We start from the raw sequence: 23,725 nt of genomic DNA, 5'->3' as shown, positions 1-23,725 counted from the left end.
GAGGTTAAGTTTTACGTCGGTGGTCGTTTCGCGCGTTTTTCTAAATGCCAAGATACGATTGATGAATGTTTCCGATTCAGCTGTGGTGCGAAAACCGTCGACCGCGGCGACTTCCAATCCGACGTCGCCGTTGTTTTTCGCGCCAGATACACTTTCGAAAAAACACCTCGGTGTCGCGATGCCAAAGTTGTCGGAATCGTTCCTCTCTCGTCATCAACTAATGCCAATCGCGCTATTAATCATTCGCATTCGCCCGACCGAAACCGCAGTCGGCTCCTGACACCACCTTGTTTCACGGGTAAAAAACGACGTTCGCTCCGGACAGCCTTAATAATCTCGCGCTGAAAGGGGCAAATGTTAGCCGTCGAGGCGATATCGCCACCGCTGGATTTACCGGTCGACCATTTTTTTCCTTCTGGGCTTACGGTAGACATCATAAATGGTGCTACGTTACTAAACAAACATTCCTCTTCTTCTTCTTCTGAAAAAAGGCTGACACGCCGTGCTTAGATATTCCACGAGCGTTTGCGACGAAGGATAAACAATGTCTGACTTTTTTTAGCTTTGACGACGGTTCGTTTGACTCGTGTCGTACTTGAAACTCACCTCTCATTCCCCGGCGCGCTTCGCTAGGATTTTCCGACATGCATTATTCGACGCTACGCTTATCCGATCCCCCGTGCCTCCGACAAGTACTCGAAACTCATTTCCATGTAGTTAAGATTCCTCATTGTCTATTGCAGAAACTACTGTAACATGAATTCTTGAATATTCCTCCTAACTGTTTTTTTCTCTAAAGAGACTCAAGTATAGGTCGGCGAAGGCGTAAAAAGGCGTATACCACACTTACTATACCGTACGAGACAAAGCCGCTAGGATCGATTCGCCTCGATGGCCGGTGACTGTTTCGGAGCGCAATGAAATATGGCATTTAATGTCCACGGTATCGTGGACCTGTTCCTCGCAATAGCGAGCAGTCCGGGCCACATGGGGCGAATCTTACGGGCGAGCGATCGTGAAAGATCATAAATCATTAACCGATTCGATTAGTGCGAGAACCGCGGTTAACAAAGCCAGGTCAACGAGATTGCGCTAACTATCGTTCGCTCGTACGTCTGTATCCAGAACTCTCTTAAGTTAAGTCAATGAAAATGTTACTAATTCAATCAGTGAAACAGTATTCTACCGATAATCAATAAGTATTCACTCATTTTTAGTGGAAACTCTTTCATTTAACTCTTTTGTCTAATATTTCATTGATTTTGGCCAGTGAAAGATCCACTGCAAGTCGCTGTCACACCTTCCGTAGCAGAAATATTAATATTTTATGCCAAATAAGGGTAATGGAACATGATGTTGGAAATATTCAATATTTTCACGCAAAAATTAATTACATATTTTAATCATGAAATATGTGTAATTTTGCAACTCTATTAACTACTTGTCAATGCTTTGGCATAATTATATTTATGATTTGGGGATGTAGGAATCATGGATGTAGGGAGAATAGTGTTAGTTGTGGTAAAAAATATTTTTAAGTTGTATTTATTATTAGAACTGCGTTATCATTACTGTTATTATGGAGAAATATAACGTTCTTATCAAATCGTTACTGAAATAAAGTACCTGTAACGGTAACGACATTACAAATAACGCGTTATCTCCTGACTCTGTTTGTAACTATGATCACTAGTGACTATTGACTGCTTCTCCGTGATAATATACCGATTGCACTTTAAAGAGTAAAGAAACCTCGTTAATGCGAGAAAGCTGTCATGCTTTGAATAAAAATACGTGATTCTTGTCGCAGTAAGATCGGCCAAAATGGAAGTTATTGCATCTAAAAATTTGAAAAAACGTACGAGAGTTGGCAGAAACAAGACACGCGAAGTTAAGTGTAAAAGCTCAAGTAGCGAGGTAAACGTTGTAAAGAGACGCACGAGTCTCTATTACGGTGTACGGGCGATGGATATAAAAATACGATATTCGGGAGAGCATCGGGAACCAAATTGAAACTTTAATTCCCACTTTCGAGTGACATTCGGTGCGCGCGAGCCAAGAAAAATAGTTCGAAATGATGATGGATCGTGGATAAGGACGAATACGTTCGCGAGAGCGAGATCCGGCATGAATTTTGCAACTCGCGTGCAAAGGACATAAACCTTTTACGATATAAACGGTAGCGGAGGCGCTCACGGTGGAACGCGGGGAATGCGGGATGGTGATGCCTGTGCGCATAAGCATGTATTCCTGCTTCGGAGGTATACTTCCGTTGTTCTGCTGGAATACGTTGCCTCACGCAGGATGTAACTTTAACGCGTATCCACTTTCACATACTTGCCAGACTAATGCAATACCGCTGTGCGCCGATGCATCGTACTCCAAAAAAGAAATATTTTTATGCTAATTAAAAGGCGGGAGAAGGGATGTGGAGCTCGCGAGCGAGCAGCAATATCGAGAGACGATTATTGACAGGAACGTCTAGATTGTATCTGACTGTCTCTGAACAAGGTTAGGGGAGAAGACATAAATATTTAAGCTTAAAATGAATTCAATTCGAGACGCGAATAAGTTGAGGGATTTTTAAATAAGATGCTTCTCCCTGCAGCAAATCGAAATTGTAATAATTTATCGATCTCTTATTACGTAGGATAACTTAAAATAAGCGACGAATATTTTTATTATCGTGAAAATTCGATGATTCCCTTATTAAGTTGCGAGTCAAAAATATATCTTATCTATTTTGTCTGATTATACTTCTCATGGAAAATTCGTCGTAAAGTTTCCGATGAATTTATAGAACGGGAAAAGCGCACTTAATTTTGAGATATGCTGGCTAAAACGTTCAATCCGTCAGGTCGCTGTGGAGACTTGTACTTGAGTACGGTCACTTTTCGGCATGTGGATACATGTTTACGAAGAGTGTTGCTAGCAGATGGTAGAATTCGTAGAGAGTAACTTCGCCAGATGGCTGTTAAGTTGGTGGTCAAACGTCCCAAGTTTCCCCTTTGGGAATCAAGTTTGCCCAGTAGCTGTATCGTCGCCGGACAACGGCAGATTCCGTTGTATCCTTTCTCAGGATAATACGCCGATACAGCTAATTCCAGTGTTGTAGGAACTCACGTTCAAATTTCGGTCGATCGGTGCGACTTTGGGAAACGGTTTATTTGAGAAACATCTTCGGGAGTTTAGAAATATTATTCGCTTATTTAAACAGAAAACAAATCTTATATAAATCAATGATAGATATTCTCATTTGTAAGCAAGAATATTATAATATTCTTAGAAGATTTTTAATCTTGAATTGAGTGCAAGTAATACTTGCGTCAATATAAATTCAATCAAATCAATAACTTTCTGAGAAGATTATATTTTTTCTTATATATAAAAATACCTGTCATTGATTTAAGACTAATTTTTTTCTGTGTACGCGTTTTTGGAAAAGTTGCGTGAACATCATGCAAATTGGACTATGTCTTCGTCTTTCGACATCGAATGATCTAAATTGCTGGTAGAATCGCGGACATTTCAAGATAAGTAACGAAATTGCAGCATAAAGACAATTGAGTCAATCAAAAAGTTCGGTTTAACTTTTTGCCTTCTTGAACGTTAAATCGGCCACCTTTTGCAAAAAACGTGGGCGAATGTTGTCACAACGTTAGCGAGATATCATAGACGCAACGACGGCGATTACAAATAATTCCTTTCCATCAAGTGCAATGAAATATGACTGAAAAAGCGGACTGAATTCGATTGACTCAATAAAGTACGGACATAGCGATACCTGATTATACGGTCGTCAACACGTCGCGAAATGAGGAACGCCATTGTCGCGGAATATTGCATAAGTATGTACTATACGAGCGATTTGGGGGATAGTTAAAGTCTATTCACATCGCCTCATCGCTGCGTCGTCTATTTCTGACAATCGTAGCTACGGACGATTGCGTTCGGAACAATAGCAAGAATAAAGCGCGAACGACGTTTCCAAGTGATAAGAGAGAGATAGCGAATGGCTGGGTGTGTTTCGACCAGTGCTATCGGATGCGCGGGTGTCTCGCGAGAAATGTCCTTTTGCGGATAAATCGACGAAATTTATATCGAACGTTCGATTAACCCCGGGGACTTCGAGATGTCGGGAGATGTAACGCGAGTTTCGCAACGTTATCGCCGATGCGTGTCACTCAAAGCCTTCTTAGCGACTGGAACGTAAAAGTCCTTCATCGCCGTGTGCCATAAACCTTTTATGGTTCCCTATCAACGACCATCAGCCACGGCGCAGTGATGGTTATTGATTTTGTACGGCGCGTAATCAATACCTCAGATTATGACGGTAATTATAGTACGAGTTTATGTCCCGATGAACGTTCACGTAGGAAATCGCGTCTACGCAGCAGCTGTTACGCTCCTGATGATCGCGTTAATAAGAAGGTGAAGTAATAATATTCAGCGGATAACGACGATACGCTTTGAAGAGCTTCGCCGCGAAGGGCGGAGAGGCGCGAAGGGAGCTTTCCGAAGGAGGAAATGAAAATCGACCGATAGATTTTTGCGCGCGCGGATCGACGTTTATTGTAGCGGCCAAGCTAACATACTTTTAACGTACTTTCCGTTTATTCTCACGCTCAACGAAACGCGCACCATGATTCATTATTATTATTCCGCAAATATCGTTTTGACGATTCACAACGTGACGTTCGAATCGTAAAGTATTAATACGTGATAAACTCCCTGGGAGAATATGCCGCGTCCTATCGTCGCCTTTACATATTCACACACACACACACATACGTCTCCACATGACATAATTAACAGCGTTCTGTAACGTTATGGTGGAAACGGTGTAAAAAAAAATTTATCAACCTTCGATGGGTTTATTTTTACTTGTAATGCGCAGCGGCAGCTTTCTCCGCGATTTTCTTTTTCCTCGGTGTATATTATCGTGTAATCGAGCGATGTCAAGCCCTCTGTGCACGAGTGTTTTATTCGCGAAGGCGGCACGTGATATAATCTCGACTCTCTCATCGAACAGATAATATTTTCTAGCCGTTCGCGCGTGTGGAGCCCTCCATCATTTCTGTGCGAGCGCGCGCTGGATATCGCGTCGCAGTATGTTTCCAAGTATGCGCGACGATGATACATCGCGCATTAATCCCGTTATTGCCGGATTACTGTTTCGCTCGCGCGAGCATTCATCTCACGCGCGATTCATCGTATTCGCTGTAGTAGATTAGCCATTAGGACGCGAATTGACGGAAGGAAAATCGCCAAGGTTCCAGCACGAACGCACACGTAGCGCGGAGCTCACGTTTGTCCCGTTTCGTTTGCCATCTTCTCGCCAAATATGCGATGTAAAGGGAAAATTAATCAAACACTCGACGCGCAGTCGAAAAAGAAATTATAGCTCGGAACGGCAGAGGGATTCCCTTTATCGATGCCCCGCGTTTATTACCGCATTTGCAATAGGAGAGCGTAAGCGATTCCTCTCGTATTTTTCACCCGGCGGTCTTCCCGCTCGGCAAAGTACTGCGCAACCCTTCGCTTCTTATTTGCAAAAAATATCTAGCTCAACTATTTATAGTGTTGCGCGCTATTACTCGTGGTTACGTACGTATCGCACCCGCGTATCGTGCAGGGGATGTAACTGCATGTAACGGGTGGGAACGCGGCGCGGGAGCATCTTGCGGCACATACGTTGCAAGATTCAATCTTGCTTCCGGAATTAAATTGCGCGTCCTCGTTTTACGCCGGTGCCTGCCTGCCTTTCGAGCGGAAGGTTCCCGTTTTTGGCCGACTACGTTGATCGTTACGGGCGAACTGTCTTGTAACATACTGGGAAGTTTTCTCGCGGCTAGATGCACGCCGGAAGATTGGCATGACTCGTTACGGGGACGTAAATAAAACGGGAGGAAAGTAATCAGAACCGCGCGACGCGAGATGTATTAAATTTGTTTTGGAAGGTCGCAATTACGTTTTACAGCTAAATTCTCGAGAATTCTCTCTTCCGCTTACTCCGACGCAGAATCGTCAGGTCAATTATTTTATTTCGAATTCCTTGTTTCACGTTATTCATAATATTGCTACATGCGCGCAATTTTTAATGTAATTTCTATTCAAAATAGTTATCCATTTTTCCCATATCGTCCACGTAAATATCGCGTGAGAAAAAAACAATTTGATTTCGTTGCTTACGATAACTTTGTAGTATGTCGTTTTTATTGACCGATATCGAACGATCGATATTTAACGAGCTATTAAATTTTCGCGTACTTTTTTTCCCTAGTGACGCGCGTGTCCCCGCGTGTTCGGAGAAATTTTGTTTGATGTCAAAGATTTACAAAAGTTCGCCATTTATTCCTATTAGCTATAGCACGATATGCAACCATATTGGAGAGCATCGAGCGAGCTATTGTTTCGCGCGTATTCGCGGATCCCGTACGCCACGCCAGTAATTGGAGCATGAAATTTTTTGGGACGTACCGTACAGCTTGAGCGTGGCACGTGGGGCTAATCTTTTTTTCTATAAACGTCTCATTGCAACGTTTTGCTCGAATATTGCCGACGTAGACAACACTTTTTCGCATTTGCCCGTACGATGCAAATAGGAAGAAAGAAGCTGAATATTGCGCTCTTTTCACGGAAAGTGGTCGCATAAAGTTTTGATGAAGTGTCAAATAAAGTAAAATGCAAAAATCGGCCAGCGTGTAATTGTCGAGTAATACGAAACCAATTAATAGGTGACTTACTTTCAAATCACTACCCACGCCCACACACACATACATCTCGCTGCTAATAAAGCAATAATCGCAACGATTAATTAAATGTGCTTTATCTTCATAAATCGCCAATTATAAATGGCTACCGTCACTTTAAATGCCCGAGGACGTTTTTGAATTATACCCATCGCGAATAAGAGGTTCGTGAACTCTCCGCTAACCATGATCGATACTATAGGCCGCTGAAAGGACGAACCTTACCGTCGACGGCGGAATTCTGAAGTAATATCCGTGCCCACGGCTAAAGCACGGCCGGCTGCGCGATGCTGAAAAGCCGCCCAATGATTTATTGCGCTAAAGATACGCGCGCGCGATATATCCGGAAGTCATTGCGAAGTGAAATTTTAGGGTCACCCAGTCGATAAAATACTTAGCCGTTTTCCATTCCGTCCTCGAGGCGCCGATCGAATGGTAGTTTACGCTGGTCGGACATCATTATCGCGGGGTTACCGTCGTGTGACGAGCGCGAATAAATATCAAGCGAACGACGTCGATACGATAGTTTTGTTCACGAGAATGTTCGATGGGACGATTAACCCTTAAATGCATGAATTTTTTTTTATTACTGAATTATTTTTTTCTTAGGTTCATAGGTAGTCCCAGAAAATGAGAAAAATATTTGAAAAAATCTGAGGCGTACCTTGAACATTGCCTTTGTGCTTTTTGGATTGTATATTTCGTTCTAAGGAAAAATTTAGTCTTCCACGTTTAGGTGTGCCTTTGATCTCGACAAAAAGGAAAAATAAATATGTTGCAAATTTGCAACACTAAGCATTTAAGGGTTAAAAGCGAAGCTACATCATGTTCGAATGCAACACGCTGAATTATGCGACGCGATTGATCCTCTCGATATTCGCGTGCTCGCGTCTGTTTATACGAATTACGACGAAAACGTTAGATCTGTCCTGTTTAGCGTAGCCTAGTTGTTGTTTCACCTCGCGCTTTCCGTACTTAAAATGAAACGACTACACCATTCGATATTTAGCGATAAAGGGAGAGTAGGGAAGGAGAAAAATCCCGTGAAAGTACAGAAAATGCGGCTGAAGGGATCGTTGTTTTTGTGTGGGACGTTCTAAGAACCTGAACGAGCTTCATCGTAAGAGTCAAAGAGCCTTCCGAGATTTTCTTCGAGGCTGCGCTCTTGTAGAGGCGATAGAAACGTTGCTATTATTGCCGCTATCGCGTGTGATAAAACGCACATGCATCGTAATGAAATCGAGCCGCGATACACGATCACATCTCGGCAATCGTGTCTCGATTCAATTCGATCCTTTTCCAAATGTTCTAAGAGGATTGTCGCGCCGCTATTCGAGGCAGATACGACGAACATTATCCCATTGTCGCGGAGGATAAACATTTCCCCGATTACATAGAGAGCGAAAACGTAATGGCTTTCCACGACACGTCCGCAAGATCCCATCTTCGCCGTCGCTCGCCGCGAAAATAGAAAATTATAATTCCTCCTTTATGGCACAATTAAACGAACGTCTGTGAAATCTATTTTAAAGTATGATCAAGTGGTAATTTTCACTGTCGTATTCGCGATTTCCAACCCGATCGTTCGATCCCATTGGCTATGCGCGCGATTTAACATTTAATGGACACGATTATTCGTACAGTGATTAGGAGAGTCATAATTGCTATGGACGTTCACTTTTCAATATGGTTAATTTTACACTCGAGTATTCACTTCGTGATATAATATTATATCAATTTACATTTGGAAAAGAGATGGTCAAAAGGCGAAAATAAACATTCGATTTCTTTAATTTAATGATTTCCCGATTACTTTAAATTATCAGTCTGTTTTTCGTGACAGGTGTTAGTGTTCCTTCTCGTGAGGAAGATAGTATTGCTTATGGAAAATCGATAATCAATAGAACGTTTTGTTATTATTTACATATCGTGGTCTCCGACGAAACAGGCGTCCGTTAAATGAGATTCGTTATAAAGTATGATTCATGGTAATATCGTTCGTCGGGATTCGATTTACTCTCCGATCGTATAATTTCACCGGCTACAAGTGTGATGAATTTATGAACCTGAGTCACGACGATTAAGAAAAATGAGAATTGTGATTGGAACAGAAATTTATAGGCGACTGGGACATTTGAATACTTATTAATCGTGAGTTTTGTTATCTTGTCACGGGGAATGATCGATGCGCCCCTTTCGTATTGACATCTCTCATTTTTATTTTGCGTCAATGTCGATGTAATGTAAGACGATGTGATGTAAAACGAAGAGTATATATAGGGGAAACCGACATTCTCTAATCTCTTTAACATTAAATTAGGAAAACAATCTTTCTTCTTGTATTTTACTAGATCCCGTTTTTTCTAAATTCTTCCCAATCAATTTCGCATTGTCACCCTTTGCGCGATGACTTCACGTTATCAGCAATCAATGTTGATTATTATTAAACTTAGTCCAATCACGAAACGATAGCAGCGTTACCATCCAGTTACTTAATCTTAATCGTGCATACATCTTTTTGGCATCTTAATTTAGCACACTGGAGTCATTTGTGTTCTCGTTTATTTAAAATTTAAAAGTGCTAATAAAAATCTGTAAAAAGTCATAATTGTACTTCGAAGTTTGTAAAATAGAGTTATGTATAGGAATCGTAAATGTTCATCTAAATATTTTATTTTATTGAAAATATAAAAAGAAACGTGATGGAAATATTACGGAAAAAATTTTTGCTAGAACAACAAATTATTTGTTAATATAGTGACAACTAAAAAAGTTGGTTACACGGAAAAAATAATTTTGTTGTAACAAAACGTTGTTGCGACAGCAATAAAATTTAGTTAGGACCTCTTAGGACCCAGTCAGGCTCTAGTTAGATAAATTTGCAAAATTGATTCTGAATTGTACAAGCGTTACATTTCTGTGTAGGACCTAAATAGAAGTAGGGAAGAGTTTTGTAGACGCCTTTTTAGCGTCCGTTTTTAGAATCCGTTTTAGATTTCTACTCGACTATTTTGATGTCTAAGAGATTACTTTTTGTCACTTTTTCAGCCAAGAAACAGTTATTATTTCATCTTTTTTGTTTCGATGACTGAGTGGCTGCGATAGTAAAATTCACGTTACTCGTCGAAATACGTGAGAGTTTTCCTCAACTTCGCCGCGAATCCGAAAAAAATAAAGAACGCCAGTCCCGTGCATTTCTTCCGATAACTTCTTCTGTTCGACATTTTGATTCTTACTATTTCTTTTAGATGTATTTGCGCTTAGAGTCGCGTTATGTATTTGTGTATCCCACAGCGTTTTATCAGGATTTTACGACCGGGAATCCTCGACGGAATTGTTGAACTCGTTAAAAATCAATTACCGCTGGCTGGTAGCCGGAAACTGATCAAGTTCGGCCGGTGCTCATAATTACAGTCGGTAATTTCGTCAAGTACGCGGCGCAACAATACCCGTAGCGATGATTAAGCGGCGCGCGGCCGTTCCGGCCGGTTTATTTAACGGCTGTATCCCTTCCGCAAGCGGCGTATTTAATGTCTAAATCCCGCGGGCTTTCCAGGACGAAGGTCTCCGACCGCACTCTTCAAATCGTCACGCGTCATTGAAGACGTAAATTGCGTTTATGATCTCGCCAGACGAGATAAGCTTGGATTATTTCAATTATTTAACGGCGCGCTGGATATCGCGGCAAACTTATTAAAGGACGTTAGAGCGCCGAGAATGGAAGGATAAATTCTGAGAGACAAGAACTGGTTAAATTAATAACGTCCGATTCCTTTGGAATTGTCTTCGATCCACTAATTGTCATATTTCTGTACTTATATACGTGTATATAACGTATATAAAAGATAAAAAATAGAAAATAAGGAAAGACCATCAGTTTTGAAAAAAGATGTGGAATGTTGAATGTGTTCGTGTAATCGACGATGCGGCAGAGAAGAACGCGCATACATCCTCGCCCGTGCATTTTCCACTTTTTCAGGAGAAACTCTTCTCCCTCTCTCATCCATCTCCGCAAATCTGATCTGGCACGGTAAACGCAAGATATACGGTGTGCTGGTTAGGCGAGCGCTTAAGAATTATGTTGCATCGTTTGCTTGTTTCATTAGCCGCGGGCATTAGCCAAGAATCGTCGCGCCCCTCTTGTTCGACAATCGAAACTATCAGCCTCGGAAATAATTAAACGGCAATGAAGCCGATCAGTTCCTGATCACAGACCACCCATGCAAATACCGCGCTAACACGAACAGAATTAATTTCGTGCGCGCTGCAGACAAATTCCTTTTCGGGACAGAGGATGTCGCGCGTTGACCGTTTAACGAAGGAGCATCTAACAACCGACGACAACTAACAGATCAGTATACTTGTCAACTGAATACCTATTAATTAAAATAATTGCATTTGCAAAAACGGAGCCTGCAGTGACGCTTTTTGCGCGGTGATATTTTGATGATATAAAAAGACGAGGCAGGTAATGCAGCAGCGAGAGGGAGAAGTGCGGCGGCGCGCCTGATATTTGCGCAACACGGTAGAAAATTGTAACATTTCTCGTTGCGATTACGCGCGGTCGTAGTTTTATGGGTTATATCGTTACGTTTACGTCTTTCGCTGTGCAGTGAACAACGCGTTACAGCTACACGGGTTGTCGAACTCGCGCGCGCAGACAGCGGACGAAAACGAAGCGAAAAGGAAGACCGCGCGACTCTCAATGTATAACAAACATCGTTTTTAATTACTTTGTTCTAGTTCACATCTTTCCGCCAGGTTTACCATAAACAAGTTATCACAGTTAATCGCACTGCACGAGCTCATATCGCGGAAACAACAAGGGAAAAACTACCTCGCGCGAAATGATTAAATGTGAGGAGTGATTATTATTCGTTCCGGTGTTAAACACGCTGAAATACAAACGCATATTTTGTGCGCGCTATGCATACAAGTCGGCAGCGACAGTGAATTTCAATTTTAGTGAATAATAATAACGTGTCCTTGTCGATCAATCTGGACGAGCTAACTTGTCCGAAAATGCAGTGTAATTTTTCGCGGATGGATTCGAATTGAATGACAACATCTTCATTTATGTGAATGAAACTTGCTAATTAAAAAGGTCGAGTTTGCAATTCGCTTGTTCAAACTGTCTCTTATAGATATATATATATATGCGTCGAATTCACCGTTGCGTGATTAATGAACACGCGCGTGCGCTATCGACTAATTCGAAATTAATCGAACTCGATTTGCGAGGTAACGCAGCGCGAAAGTTCGAAATGGAGCGTCGAATCGTTTCACGAAAACCCGATTTCCATCAATTATATCGATAGAGCGCATTAATTAATGCCGAGAGGGCGTGCGCGTCAAGTCGCCGATTATAATTGGCATCATCGATGAACGATGCCGAACTCGCAATTAAAACAACGTGCTTACCGATTGGGTTTGTTTAATTGCAAAGCTCTCGGCGTACACAATAACGATTGAAATCAAATTAGTCGTTAATTGTTCCATATCGAACTTGAAATCTCGCGAAGCTCACGCAAGCTGGAGCGTCGCGGATATTTATGCATCGCGCGTTTATGATTCCGTTCAAGTGATTGCACGCATTTTCATAAATAAATTTCAGGCCGGGGGAACCGGAACAACATTCATCGCGAACTGAAGCGGCTTCGTTGAACGATATGAAACGTCAATTGCGATATTTACTTTCAATCCGATAATAAAAAAAAACAGAGTCGTTTTTCGCATAGTAATCCAATTAAATCCGCTGTTTTGAAAGCGTGAAGTTGAATTAAACAAAAATATTTTTCTTATACACACCAGAAGAGTGCAGAATTTCAAGAACCGTCGCATTGTGTCGCGCGAAGGAAGATTTACTTTACATGTTTCTAGAAAGTATAGCTCAATCTTTTTACGCGTTTCTCCAAATGCGAAGGAAAGTTAGTACACATGAGTCGCAAACAAACTCTAAAATATAGTATGTTTTGATATTGGAACACTGGCAAAGTAATGGGAGATAATTCGACCCGAAATTTTGGTATTACATTACTTCTTTAAATTCCGTCGAACTTGAAAGACCAATGTGGAAAATCTCGAAATATAATATTATGCAAACCATTGTCTTATCTTGATGAAGCAAATAATTACTTATAGGGCTAGAAATTATATTCTAAGCCTCGAATTTCTGAACCTTTGACATATACTCGAGAAATGAAATTTTGAAGTATAAAAATTCGAACATTCGGATATTCAAATATTCGAATGTTTGAATATTCGAAATTTTTTAAAGTGTACTTGTGTTCGTTTTGTAGATATAGTAAATAATATTTATCGTTTTAAAGAATGTAATTTTTTTTGCGTTGCGTTATGCTGTTACATACTATAAAAAAATTTACATTTATTTTAAAACAAAGTTAATGAGATTTGTTGTTTATTATTTGTATTTCCTTCATTCATTTCTTTTAAGGCCAATTTAGACGAATCGAAGACGGTATATACTTCAGAACTGAACTAGAGATATTAGCTCAAACAATCCGTACGTTTAAAAGAGGTCTTTACGACATCTTAATGTTATCTGGATTAAATTGATATTCTCCAATTGCACAACATTTTGTTGCACTCTCCAAAATTAGTTCTATTAACAACTATAACAGCTTCGATACTTCGAATCTTCAGAGTTCGGAGCTTTAAATAATTCGACTTTCAATCTTCGAACTTCGTTATCAAATGTCGAATTATATTGAAGTGTGGAAAGTTTGAATATATCGAATAGTACTATCTTTAGTTACTTTCTGTTGTTTTTTTCGTGTCAAGTTCTATGGAAAGACTCATTTCTTAATTAAAGAAGGATACAAAAATGATGAATAAAGGCAATTTATAATACATATCCATTAATTTCATTATTCATCTGGAAGTATAAATGCGGAAGAAGATTATATTGAGAAGTAAGCGCATTTTTTAAATTAATATTTCACTCGTTTCATTTCCTGCGATCTTTTGTGACTTATTTGCCGACTTTCCTGTCGTAGATTTAATTACATGCCAAATCCGATTCTGTTTCTCGTTTCTTTCATTAAGCTTCTCTCAATGAAGACCGTGAAATCACTGATATCAGTCGTTTGTCTCGACATAAGGATTTATATCATTCACAAGCCTTTGTGCCGCTCCTTCTTCCTTTTGATTTTTGATGAAACATTGCGCTCGATCATCATTATTCTCGGGTTTTCTTAAACGCAATCGTGAACTTTGGAATCTCAGCATATTCGTCTCGGATTCTAAGTGAATTACCTCCCCATTCACGTATCCATGACATCTCCGCCAGTCACCCGAAGCCGCACTAGCTAGAAATCTACTTTGGAGAACATTCACGTTCCTTAGACGCGATCTCATCGTAGAGAGGCGAAGTCGATCGTGGCACACACGAGCGCCAGACGGTAAAGTTTCCTGGCAAGAATTCCGTTCACGAACCACGAACCTAGTTGGAAGAGTGTCCAGAAGTGCCCATGGTTAGCGGGGAAATAACCCAAAGAGGGATCCGAATCGTCCGAGAGAACAAAAAAGGACACAAAATGAAACGAGAAAAAAAACAAAATCCGATTCTCCGATCGTACGCGCTATTTCCTGCTGAACGAACACTTTCGCTTTGCATATCAAAGTTCTTCAGAAGTTCGACCGTCGACCCTCGAAATAAGCCTATCTACTCGATGATGCCGCACGTGATAACGTTTGAACCAGGGTAGGACCCTCCGGAGAAAATAAGATCCTGCGTTGTTTCCGCGGAGGAGCCTTCCAAGTAGTATTGCGTTGTAAAGCTCGTCGGTTTTCTTCTGATTGCACACATCCGAGGGTGTTCGCTTATGAGAGAGTTCGCGACTCTCGGAATGCGCGGCTCTCTCTTGGTGCGCAACCCTCGCAGGCGAGGCAGCTGTCGGGGGTGCGGCGTCAGCACGATGCCGAGCAAGAAAAGTTTTTAATCGATTTCGCTCGCGCGGACGTGACTTCCGCTCGGCAACGAGCCCGCGGACCCGCGACCAGTTTAAGTGCACTGGAAAGAGAAATTGACAGTTCGTGCGGAGGCTTTGCGAGCGATTGCATCACGCTGGGCAGGTTTTCTTTAGTCTGACGGTTTGTCTGGGGAGATTACACGGCTGTTTATAGAGTACGCCGATGTTGTCCTTATAGCTTCGCGGGCGATGTTGGAGTTGAGTTATTGAGGGGTTCCCATCTTTACATTGGTCGATTCGATGACGATAATATGGACAAGTCTAATAAAAAAGTTCACACAGATTTGAATTTTATCGATCTCACATAGAAATTGGACCCGTCAGATCTAATTGGAAAAAGGAGATCTAATCTAAAAAAGTACTTTCTAATTTTCTTGGAATGAAACCTCACTCCAAATGAGTGAGAATTCACTCTAAGTGATAGTGAAAATATTACCACTCGAATTCACATTTCACTTTTTACCATAGTGAATATTCCACTTTGACCGTGGAGTGAATATTTCATTCGTTTAGAGTAAGTGTTTCACTCGATTAGAGTAAATGTTTTACTTCAAAAAAGTGAATTCTTTTTAATTTTTATATTCTTTAATACATAAAATATTCTTTTTTATTGTATTGTTCTTAAGGTATTATTAATGAGATTTTGTCTCAAAATCTTTTCAATTATATGTCATTTAATCGATTCTATTTATATTGTATTTGAAATATTTGTTCGCCACTGGCTGGGCTTGAATTCGAAACTTCGGGATTTTGAGTCTGCTGCAGCTCTCACTATACCATCTTGTCTTGTTCGATAAGCAAATTTTGTATTGTTTATAACTCGAACTCTACAGGATGCCCCCCCCCCTGTTCCACTTACATTTTATAAAAAAATATAACATATTATCACATAAATTAGGAAAATTTTTTAAATGTTTTTTTAAATCATCTTGTTGCTTGTAACACGCACTATTAGATTAGGTTAAGTTAGATTCAATGCGAAATGAAAATATTCATTCCACGATACGGAATAGAAGAATTCATTCCATAAGAATGATAAGTCACTCCAAGTCGAGTGATCTGGTAGTCGCTTTATTTTTCAAGTGGAACTTCATGATTCAGAGTGAAAATATTCACACTATGTCACAGAGTGGAAGAATTCATAAGAGGGAAAAATCACTCTAATTCGAATTATTTAGCTGTCATTCCATTTTTCGATTGGATATTTCACTCCAAGAAATTTACAGAGTACAGAAGATCTGCGAGGATTCTGCGTACTTTTACACTTTATCGATTTAATCAAAGGGAGCTCGAAAGCGGAATCGGCATTTATCGCGCGCAAGCGTAAACAACTGTTGGCGAAATGTTCGCAATTAAACGGATTTAATTTCTACGTTAATCAAACGAAGATCGTGGTTCGCGCGAGCGACGGTAACGGTGCGCGGGCACATCCAACTAATAGATACGTAGTATGTCGCGTATAATATCACGTTTAAAAAGTAATAATCGAGTTAATTACTGATCATCGCGTCGACGGTGAATTGCGTTGAACTGCCGCATGTCACATAACGGGCTTTCATTATGTTGCGCTTTCGCGGCGTCGTATGACACGCGCTCGCCGAATGACGACACGTGTTGACCCATGAATGAGCGGACCCGTCGATGCGTATGCGTTTCGTGCGGGAAAACGCACATTCTGGCAGCGAAATTCAATTATCATGAGCTCATTACAGACGCTCGCGAGTAATGAGATGCTAACGTAATCGCGCGAGTTTACCGGACGTCAAATCGGCTTGTGATTTATTAAACGGCCGCAATCGCGACAATTAAGCGCGCCGCTGCGACTCGACGCGATTAATCGACCGCTTAACTAATACAGCGCTTGAAACAACGATTCTGGCGTCGTGATCGAATTTTTCCGGTATTGAACGGTTCGCGATAGCGAAGTTTTAAACTCGTGGCCGTTGCCGTTCCAAGTCAGTGTTGCCATCCGTCCGGTTTTCCGAACGGTTGTCCGGTTATCCAGTTTTGTCCGGCTTTGCTGAAATTCGAAAATTTAGAAATAAATTTCTCTATATGGTAAATGTATAACGAAATTTATTTTCTTAATGGCGTTAAAAGAATAGTTGCATTCGGTAGAGAATGCAGTTCAATAAGTACTTAGTAATTATTGTCTGCGACTGAAGTATTCTTTTAGATTCTTGATAGATCCAGGAGAATATATCAATCAAGAGCGATAATCATTAAACGTTCTGTGCGGCTGCGTTCTGATATTCACTGTCAGTACTACAAATCAATAGTATACATAACATAAACTATAGATTTATAGCATTGGCAGTCGGAGATATACATATATATTTTATTTATTATTACACGTTTTATATATATATTATTTAAATATATATTATATAGTTATCATTACAATGTATAAAATAATAAACAAGATACAATCCTGAAGCCTTTTTTTGGTCTACATAAGAAAAATTAGTCTTAAGTCAATGATAAATATTCTCATACATAAGTAAGAATATTATAGTCTTCATAAAAGATTTTGTCTTGATTTGATTGAATTTGTATTGATGCAAGTATTAATTTACTCAGTTCAAGACTAAAAATCTAAGAATATTATAATATTCTCGTTTATATATCGAAATATCTATCATTGATTTAAGACTATTTTTCTGTGTAGTGTCTAGATGTTATTAGAGAGATAGCGACGTTATTCCAAGTTGCGCGCTATGAATCGGACTCTCGCGCTCTGCCATTCGATAAGTCTCAAACGTTTTAACGGAAGGTATTCGTGAGAACTTTTTTTTTCGAAATGACCCTTCGCGACGCACAAACTGCGCTTATTGAAGTCTCTGATGAGACTTGTACGTCTATTTACGTCTCGAGCGTATATACGGGACGCCGTTGAAATATCATACCAATACTTTGCAGCAAGTTCTCTTCATGACAAACAAGTAAAAATGTTTGTATCAGTATACGTCTGCAAACTTTCAGTTCTCCGAGTACAACCCTACAGCGAGTTGCCTTATGGAATCGCCAACCTAAACATCGGAGACAACGTCTATTTTCAACGTTGTATTTTCTCCTGTGTTTGCCTGAGCAAAGAATTAAATATCGAAGCGTCTCGGAGTTACGTCTTGTCGTAAATAACCATCTGGATGTCGCGAGGATGCTAATAATTTGTTATTCACGCTGGGGAAATTAGACGTTATCTCGGATTGCGATCGAAGCGTAGGGTGAATCGAGGTCGGCCACGATTTTCCGTTTAACGATGACATTGTTGCTGGCGCTTACGCAACATTTGTCTCGCCGCATAATCGGTTGTGACGTTTACTATGACGACCGTAATCCACGTCGGCCGACGCAGCTGGGCGCCGTGACGACTGTGTCCCGATGGCGAATTTGCGTGTAAACCAACCGCAAAGTCAGACCCGAGCGTTAGGGGGGGGCCACGAAATCACCGACGGCCGTTGTCATAAGATCGATTCGCGTTGACCCCTTATCTGTCAGGATCACGATGCACAACGGCCCATTGTGATATTCCAATTATTCGGCACCGCTCCGCGGCACTTGCCGAGACCCACAATACCGTTGGTGGAGTCGCGGGTGGGTTCCGTAGTTCGCGTAGATGCTGCGCTTGTGTACATTTGATAACCGAATCGGCGCGGTTTCGGTTACCCACGCGAACGATATAATTACTGACGCGAGTGGTCGTGACTTACGTTTAACGAAATAATTCCCCTCTTGACGGAGCAATTTTACGGTCTGGATACATCTCAATGGCGCTCTCGTCGGAAACGCGAATAAAGCGCGATACGTAAAATTGTTGACGCGCGCGGAAAGTACGATAAGTGCACGAGTTTGTAGACGATTGTCAGTTTCGAGGAGAGGCTGATGTGTGAAATGATCATGCGACGGTGCATCGTGAAAGTGCGATTTTTGTTCGAATATATGGATTGTACACAGTAAGAAATATCTCGTTCCTGTGTTAAAGTCGGTCTTTGTTAAAATTTTTGTGTCACATTCCTAACATATCCATGTGTGAATTTAACATATTGTGCTTACAAATTCAAAAAATATGCGAAACAGCTCTGAGATAAGAATCAAAATATAACATGATTGAGAGCCAATAAAAATGCAGTCGTTAAACACTTGTATTTAATATATTATATACGATAAATGTCATCTTCAGAGCCATAATGTACTATCGGTAGAAGCATAGTTAAGAAATTAAACGTTGATCGCACGAATCATTGTGTTTATGTTATCTCAACACATTTTGTGTTGTGTCGATATTCACATAAGTGTTAAAATAACATACTTTATACTTCAGTGTCGATTAACGTATTATAATTTTATGTTAATTTTTGACATTATAATTCTGCGTTAATTTTTGACATAATATTTGTGTTATTTCTCAACATTCATTTTGTTAATAGAAAAATTTAAATGGACCGTTGGAACATGTGAAATATATTAGATTTAACACGAAATTTTTTACTGTGTACGGCGAACGAGCGCACGCATGCGAAAAAATAAGTCCGTAAGAGGATGTCGTTCCGTGCTGTAATGTACGCATTTGCCTGTAGCGAATCGATGTCTGGTCGCATTGTCAAAAATGAGAGATGTAAACTTCGCGCATAGTCGTCTCCATGGATGTTTACTGTGCGACTGTCGGCTCGTGAAGTATGACTGCAAAATTGAGAACGTATTTCAATTTATTTGTTCGCTCGCGCTGTCGTCTCGTATCGCGACGACTCCTCGAAATTCCCCGTGGCGCGACGCGCTGCTCGAAATTTTTCAAACGTCACATCTACGTTGCGCTGCCGCTGCTACGAAACATTCAAGCGATTAAACTTTCCTCGGGATTTCGCGTAATCGCGTCGCGACGACGCGTTAATACTGCGTGTACGTGTCAATATCTCCCGCGTCACTTGTACTTGCTGCCGATAGTACCATATGTCAATCGCGCGAACGTGACGAGAATCTAATGAGGAAAAAATTTCCCGGCGACTCCATGATATTTTATTGCTCGCTATCTTGTCGGAGATTTTACGGCATTGTGTTCAGATTTATGGCAAAAATCCGGCATGAATAAGATACAGGCGTAGCCGGTTTTATAGCTTCAGATTTATCTCGTTCTCGCGCGCTCGTTGACGAGGTTTCTCGCTCTTTTTCTCTTTCTCTCCCTTTATCGTGATTCGGATAAAAGCCGTAAAATATTCCGAGAATTCGTCAAACGATATAAAATAACGAAAAACGGATGATTTGCTTTACGAAGTTAAATTCGCATGTGATTGACTCTCTCGATATCGGGCATTTGATATGCGATAATTTGCACTAGGGTGCAAACAATGCAGCGTATGCGCTATTGAATCGCAATTCTCGTCAATCGGAGGCGTGACATTTCGAAAAAACGTTGCTGTTGCCGCATCAAAGAACAAAAAGATATATTTTCAAGGGAAGCCGGGCTAAATTTTGCACGCGTTTCTGTCGATCGATTATACAGTAATATATGGCGAGCCGTATAGCGCTCCGCGAGCAAGTGTAAAATTTTCATGAATGACGCTGTACTGTGGCAAAGAAATCTTCTCCGAATCCATTTTGCGGATGTGATAACCTTGGCCCGGCTTCCGACGTGATCTTTATTTACGCCCCGAGGAATACCGAGTCCTGCACTTACCACAATTCAAATCCTGATAAGAATTGTGTGGAAGTCGGCCATAAGGAGCTTCAGTTTCCATACGTGAGAGCCCGGAATTAATGTTCTCCACACGGAAACCCCTACGCGGGTTTTATCGGTGAAACTATTTGCATAGTCCCTTTTAGTCGGAGATAATTCGTCGCCGGTTGTTCAACTGTTTGCACACGCGTTTCGTTCTGCGTAATTATATCAACTATCCTGCTCGATTATCGAATTTACCATAACATGAATCGATCTTTTTCTTTCATTCTGCCGCTTATCACGGTTAAATTGCTATCTTTTTTTCGCTTATACTTTCTTTTCATAATCGATAACCTGTAAACTAATATCGTAGTGTAAAAATAGGAAGTTTATCGAATGACGTATAAGTTTTATATTCTCATTTTCACAAAAGAGAAAGGAACGAGACCTCTGGTATCAGTAATAAGGGGAAAAAGTGTTTCGACTCTTTTTCGGTAATTTTGTGGTTAGATAAAAGTAGGAATATTTAAAATAGTGATCTCGATCCCTTTTCGCTGCTACGTTCTACGGCCCATATTCATGGAAGACGATACTTTATTCGTCGATGGGGGTTCCCGTGATGATCGTAGCTGGTTGGAATTCATTCCCCGGGGTAAAATCATGCGAATCGCGACGTCCGGGCGCGTCAGCGATTCCTTTCTTTCGTTTCATGCTCGCTCGGCACCGTAAAACCACCCGATCTTCTGCGAGGAACGCGAAATAAAATGCGCCGCGGGACCGTAACCACGGAATTCCGTGCGAATGGTCGCGTATGAAACTTAAAGGTCTCACCTACTGGAAGATAAAATGTTATCGTTAAGCCGCAGCCCAAACTCGCACGAGGAATGTCCGAACGTTAACTAATTTTAGTCGGAGGCGCACCAGGACCTCTTATATTTCTAACTTTAGATTTTAATCTGTCGTATTTCAAGGAAAGAGCCGACCGTTTATTTATTGATTATAGAAAAAAAATATTCTTGTATGATCGCGAAAAACAGGGAGTTACGTGGTATCTGCGCAATCCTGTCGTTTTGTACGTGACACACGAAATCGAATTCCCGGTTTCGTCAAAAAATGTAGAAGATCGCGAAAAATTCATTTGCTCGCGTCTCAACTCCGGTTGCTTTGGTTGTTCTCTATTCGATCCCGAGTATGCAATAGTGAGGAGGACACTTTGCATTTTGATCCTCGCGCTCCATATTACGCTCGGAGGCGAAATTCGCGCGGTACTCCGGTAAATTCGTCCCGGCAAGGTCTCGAAGTTAGATTCGTCCCGTTTTCTCCCTTCTGAACTATTTATGAATTCAATTATCCGTTATATTTCCCAAGGATGCCATATGTCTAACGGTTTTAAAATTTGGCTTACGCTGCGGCGTTTTCATTACAACGTCGGAAGATGGAACGATGCTGCGCGGATAACGAGAATTTCTCGAAAGTGCCGGGAAGAAACTGGCGCGTACATTTTTCATCGTTTCACCGAGGGATACGGGCGAGATGCCGTCGGTTGCAAGGAAATGCATTCGTACTTAATACTTCGCGACTTCGGAGATTGGGCGTATCGATAAAGATGGAGAGATTTTCGCAGGACAGCCGGATGTAAGAATATTATTTGCGAGGGAATATATTTTGAAATATATTATTACGACGCAATGTGGGAGTGGTTCGCGTAACTAACCGTTATATTATTATTTTCATACGGTGCTCCGGTAACATTAGGTCTGTTCGTTTTTGCTGCACCGCTGAACTAGTGCAATAAGTTGAAGCGAGACAAGTATATATTTTCTGAAGCGTTATCACCCTTCATTATTGTGTTCGTTTACAGAATGAATTTATGCAGAGCGAATGTTCGTGTCTTGGTTATATGTAGTATTTTTTCCTCGCCCCGCGAATACTGTCTGCGGATTCGCATCGCGGCGTTTAAATTCGCATTCTTGCGCCTTTGTCCCGACTTTCGTAGGCGGTGCCACGATGTAAATGCGTGCGCGGAATGCAAAGTTTGTCTGTTCTGCGGCGGAAGCGCGCGCGAGGGAGCGCGAATACTAACGACATGAAGGCGACATGCAACGAGCCGACGCTTTACGGTCGTCGATGAAATTCGGGCAATGAGGATAGATTTTTACGTTAAATTCTATTGTTCGGAGTATCGCGCGAATGTCAATGTGTTTTCTCTCTCGACTGTGTACCAGAAATCGAACTGGAAAGAACCTTTTTCAGTGCCAAAACATTTCTGAAGTCAATAGAGATGAAAACTTTTCATTTAATTTCAAGTTGTGGATACTTTTTCATAGAATTTTGTTTGAAAACCTGGTACAATTAATTGCGATAATTAATATTGGAAATCTTACGATAGCGATTTCATCTTAGCTCGACATGTCATTTTAACATGAGAGAGTCCAAATGGAAAATTTTATCTCAGCCTGGAGATCATCTTCATACTTCGGGCTGCTGATAAACCTTCTTTTGTTAATAATTTTGCAATAAAATAAAAATCGCCGGACCTTCTGGAGCTTATTCGGAAGAATGTTCTCAACAATATATGTCAATGCCGAAGTCACCGGAGCTGCATTTGTTAAAACTAATAATTATTAAAATTAGATAAAATCGAGGGTTATATGCAACACATATCTGGTTTTTATAAATGTGTTCTGCAGCATACATAAACAAATACGTTAATTAATTGGATCCATGTCGCGAATAATTATATAATATTGTCAGAAATTGGAACATAACTAGTTCGGCACCGTTCCCTCGTAGCCTGATTGACGAAGGATTACCGTTATACTTGTTCGGCTTTAAGCCGCTTCAGCCTCGGTATCTTACTTCTCGAGACGTCGATAAGTGTCGATAAACTCCCGCCGCAATATGAAACTTTAGTCCAAGTATCAGGTCCTCGATATATTGATGTAGCTATTTACAAAGCTCGAACACTTCGTTAATCTCCGCATTAATCCATTGAATTTATCCTATTATCTATTAATCTATGAATTATTAAAGAGCAAATTTCAAATACTGTACCCCAGAGAGTGGCTAAGAGTTACGTCTTTTTATTATCATCATATCTTCTACGTACTCACATTTCAGACAACAATGAAAAAATGTATTTGTTTCTCAAGTACATATAAAATATTATATAAATATATTACATAAAGAAGATTACACGCGCGGCTCACCTGTGCAAGGAGATGTTTATCTCAAATATTATAAAGTTTAAACGCGAATACAACGGAAAATTAAATACATCTGTTACAAACGTATTAGGATGTATAAGTAAATTTTCAACTTACTAATGC

General features: G+C 40.7%; 1 protein-coding gene across 2 annotated transcripts in view; it reads left to right on the top strand.

Annotated features, from left to right (window-relative positions):
- LOC106743881 (neuronal acetylcholine receptor subunit alpha-7-like) overlaps positions 1–23,725 on the top strand; it is a 216,943-nt gene that overhangs the window by 31,399 nt on the left and 161,819 nt on the right. The window lies entirely within an intron of this gene.

Source organism: Dinoponera quadriceps, unplaced genomic scaffold, assembly GCF_001313825.1.
Source record: "Dinoponera quadriceps isolate SergipeBrazil2010 unplaced genomic scaffold, ASM131382v1 scaffold1070, whole genome shotgun sequence".
NCBI classification, from domain to species: domain Eukaryota; kingdom Metazoa; phylum Arthropoda; class Insecta; order Hymenoptera; family Formicidae; genus Dinoponera; species Dinoponera quadriceps.
The sequence above is the reverse complement of the archived record's forward strand: the minus strand, read 5'-3'. Positions and strand labels throughout refer to the sequence as shown.